This window comes from Octopus bimaculoides, chromosome 18, assembly GCF_001194135.2.
Source record: "Octopus bimaculoides isolate UCB-OBI-ISO-001 chromosome 18, ASM119413v2, whole genome shotgun sequence".
NCBI classification, from domain to species: Eukaryota; Metazoa; Mollusca; class Cephalopoda; order Octopoda; family Octopodidae; genus Octopus; species Octopus bimaculoides.
The window spans coordinates 18975476-18980081 of NC_068998.1; the positions used below are offsets into that span (position 1 = coordinate 18975476).

Genomic DNA, 4606 nt, shown 5'->3' on the forward strand with positions numbered 1-4606 from the left:
CTCCTCGCCCCAACGCCACAAGCAGGTTGACCAAAATTGGTTGTGTTCCACCATGAAAAGTTTCTCTGGGAGGCTTTGGGTAGAAGTGCTAAACATTACATTGTGCACTGCGTGACTCTGCGAGTTCACATTGATAAGATTGGTGTTTCACACGGGAAAAAATCAGTATTTAATCAAGCTCTTTACATTATATATATATATATATATACATATTACATAAAACTGTGTGTATGTACATATGTGTGTGTGTGTGCGCGCGCGTGGAGGAATGTAGGTAGTTAACTATATTCATACCACTTAAAACTAAGGAGATATTTACGGAAGTAAGACGTAGAAGCAGAGACGGGAATGATGAATCGTCCGGCTGCCCAAATAGACAGAATATTTTGTATATTTTGTAGTAATCAATCAAATGAAATCTGTTGAATCAAAAGGCACGTAGTTCCATAAATTATCTGGATTTGTTTCTTGTTATTTTTCTATATGACGACATTTCACTTCTCTGATATACAACGCTTCAAATTTTTTTACAGCAACTTAAAATCTTTCGGCGTCGTTATAATATATTGTTTTGATCAGATCACTCTTCTACGAGTAATAATTCTTTTTTTGCTATAGACACAAGGCCTGCAATTTGGCGGAGGGGTGCTAGTCGATTACATCAACTCCAGTACTCAACCGGCACTTATTTTTTCGACCCCGAAAGGCAATGTCAACCTTAGCAGAATTTGAACTCAGAACGTAAAGAACTGGAAAAAAATGCCGCTAAACATTTTGACCGGCCCAGCACGCTAACAATTCTGCCAGATTGCTGCCTTTCTACGAATGTTAATTCTTTCTACTACAGGTTAAAGGCCTGAAATTTTTGTGAATTACATCGACCTCAGTATTTGACTGGTACTTATGATATCATCCCGAAATGAAAGGCCAAGTCGTCGCCAGCGGGATTTGAAGTTAGAACGTAAATAGCCGGAAGAAATGTTACTGAGCATTTTGTCTGACGCGCTTATGATTCTACCAGCTCGCTGCCTTCCTTCCACGAATAATAATGATTTCAAATTTTGGCACAAGGCCAGTAATTTCGGGGCAGGGTGAAAGTTTATTATATTGACCCCAGTGATCAACTGATTCTTATTTTATCGCCCCGAAAGGACACAGTTCCATTGCCGCCCTTGACTTTCTACCTTGCGGCGATAAATAAAGTATCAACCCAGTGCTGGGATTTCTTCTTCTTCTTCTTCTTCTTCTTCTTCTTCTTCTTCTCTCTCTCTGTCTCTCTATCTCTCTCTCTGTCTCTCTCTCTCTCTCTCTCTCTCATTCTGTGTGTGTGTGTGTGTGTGTGTGTAAAAAATTGGATGCGTTCAGGCCTGAAGAGCAACTATGTAAAGGCACTCTCGAGGCTAGTATCGAAACTTTACAACTTCAGCAATTAGGTCCAGGTCACAGGTGAGGGGACGTGTCCTGGTTTTTAACCAATCACCTTGCTGGAATATCACCCCATATTAGAGAATGTTCTATTTTGTTCCAGTAGATCAACGCGCGTAAACAAATCAGAAAGCGGCACTTTGGAAACACAAGCAACAAGCGTTTCAAGTCGACAAGTTTCCTCGGCTGAAGCTCAGCCCCTAATTAACAGGAATCTTCAATTTGGACGACCAGAGCATTATTCCCGCCTCTCACGTGAAGCTAAATCTCTTCTGTTGGCTGGGTTCTCCGTCAGTTATGACGACGAGTGTTCTAGTTGATTCGATCAATGGTACAGCCTGCTCGGGCACGCGTAACCTTGACGTAGTTCTCAGAGAGATTCGGCGTGACACACTGACTGTGACATGGTTGGTCCACTGAACAACAGGTGCAACTCATATTTGCCAGCTGAGTGGTGTGGAGAAACGTGAAAATGCCTTTCTCAAGGACACAATGTGCCGCCAGGAGTGGAACTCACGACCTTACGATCACAAACCGAATATAATTATCAACTACATTCGTCTCTAGCACATCACTTTACACTACTGGCAGGTCGCAATTAAAAATGCAAATATTGTAATAAACTTCATTTCAACAAATTTCGGAGTTGGTTTATGAGACAACACGCAGCTAAACTTCTTACCAATCAATACACATTCAACCAACCCGAAAATCTCACGCACCTTAGGGCCACAGTATTCAGCAGTAGGGAGCGATCTGACAGCGATTTGGTTGTTATTTCTAGAAGATGCTCATTTCAAGAATCTACCCCATTTAGTCCAAATCCCTCATACCCTCTCGCTCTCATTCACTAATTCACTTACTCTCTCTCCTCTCTCTCCCCCCTTTCTCTCTCCCCCAATTCGTTTATGTTAGATCTATAAAATGCTTAATGTTCGCATGCATACTTTTACCGTAACGAACGTCGTTACACTTTTAAGCAAAATCGCTATGAATATGTAGGTAGACATTATTTTCTTTTTAATTCTTCTATCTATAATTCATCCTCTGGGGAAACAAATACGAAAAAGCGGATATAAATAAACATATAACTTATTAATATTTCCAGGAAGAATTTATCTAATAATGTCTACCTTATTACACTTGGTGTTAAGGTTTTTATCTTATAACAGATAAGAAATACTTAAAGTATCATCACATATCACAACTCGCTTGTGTGTGTGTGTGTGTGTGTGTGTGTGTGTGTGTGTGTGTGTGTGTGTGTGTGTGTGTGTGTGTGTGTGTGTGTGTGTGTGTTTGTGTGTGTGTGTGTGTGATTACTTTCAAAACTACGTTTATCTTTATAATGTACTTCTAGACATCTAACAATTCATTTATCTACCTAACTGACTATCTTTCTGTCTCCCTATCTAGCTAACTATCTGGGCAATAACATATTCATTGGGTGTTTGATAGCTTCCTTTTAGCTGTATAAATACCACAGCACAACGGAGCTTGGTACAGCACATTTGGTATAATGTCTTTTTTGTGTTAATGATGTTTTAGTAACGAGGGTTAGTTCATATATCATAATTATTACAAACGTCAGCGCCGTCAGTTTTGAATAACTAGGACTACTTATTTTCTCCTCTATTTTTGTATTATCAGTAGCTGATGAAATAACAACAACAATAATAGTAGTAATGATGATGTTAAAACTGTATTGGACTACTGGGGTTTTTTAACAATGCAGTTTTAACATCATTAACTGGAATCCTACGGAGATCCAAGGCCTGGACAGGAAGACAACAAAACTACTAGCATCTAAGAAGATGCACCACCCAAAAGCAGACGTTGATCGTCTGTACCTACTTAGAAGTAATAAGGAAAGAGGATTGATGCAGGTAGAACTGTTTCATAAGACCTCCACAATAGCAGTGAACAGGTACTTATCTAGTACAGAGGACTGGACGCTACGGGTTGTGTGCAAAATGTCGCATTCTATTGTCAAGGAAGCTTGCAAATTCGCAAGGAAACTTGGCATTAACCCTGAATTAGATGAGAAACCTGAAACCACTGTCACCAAACAAGCAAAACGGATCGAGCAGACTGCAAAAAAGAACGGACAGAAACAAATTCAGGAGTGGTGGAGCCAGAAGCACCTGCATGGACAGTATATTCTTCGGGGTCGAAATGCTGATGTAGACCAAGCAACAACCCGTCAATAGCTGAGAAGTTCAGGACTGAAAGCAGAGACTGAAGGTTTCGTATTGACGGCACAAGATCAAAGCTTGCTTACCAGAAACTATCAGACTAACGTTCTTCAAAACGGTTTTGACCTTGAATGCAGACTCTGCGATACATTCGACGAAACAATAGACCATCTCGTTTCGAAATGTCCTGTTCTAACATCAAACGAATACAAAAATCGCCACGATCGGGTAGGACAGTATTTACATTGGAAAGTATGTAAATACTACAAAATCGGCACTCCTGCTTACTGGAACGAACATCATCCTAAGCCAGTCATTGAAGGTAAAAATGTCACCATCCTCTGGGATTTTCCAGTCAACACCGACAGAACGATCCAGGCCAATCGATCAGGCATAATTATTAAACAGAGAAGAAAATACTTGTAGACTAATAAATGTAAGTGTTCCCAGTGATAAAAAATATATCTGTAAAGGAATTTGGAAAAGTAAGTAAATATGAGGATTTGGAAATTGAAATACGAAAGATGTGGCATCTTAAAGCAAAAACTGTCTCTGTTATTGTAGGTGCCCTAGGTATGATAAAAAAGGGATGTCAGAAATATCTAGATAACATCCCAGGTGAACCATGTCTCAGAGAAAAAATTGTGCTGACAAATACTGCCCACGTGCTTAGAAAAACCCTATTCATTTAAATGTCTGTGTTGTATTACATGAAGATATTTCGCCACTGCCCCTGATAATTTCCCTCCCCAAGCTTTCAGTCATACTGTAGCATTTCTTATCCTTCACTTGCCCTAGTACACTGGGTATGTCTCGGCAAGTGATTGTAACAAACATGCAGATTAAAAGTAAATTATAATAATCCTTTCTACTATAGGCTTGAAATTTTGGGGTAGGGGATTAGTCGATTACATCGACCCCATTGCGTAACTGGCACTTAATTTATCGACCCCTGAAACATACATATCATACATACGTATATATATATA

The 4606-nt window shown here is 39.6% G+C and overlaps 1 protein-coding gene across 1 annotated transcript in view; it reads left to right on the forward strand.

Annotated features, from left to right (window-relative positions):
* Positions 1–4606, forward strand: part of LOC106869608 (ras-related and estrogen-regulated growth inhibitor) — an 82535-nt gene that overhangs the window by 54961 nt on the left and 22968 nt on the right. The window lies entirely within an intron of this gene.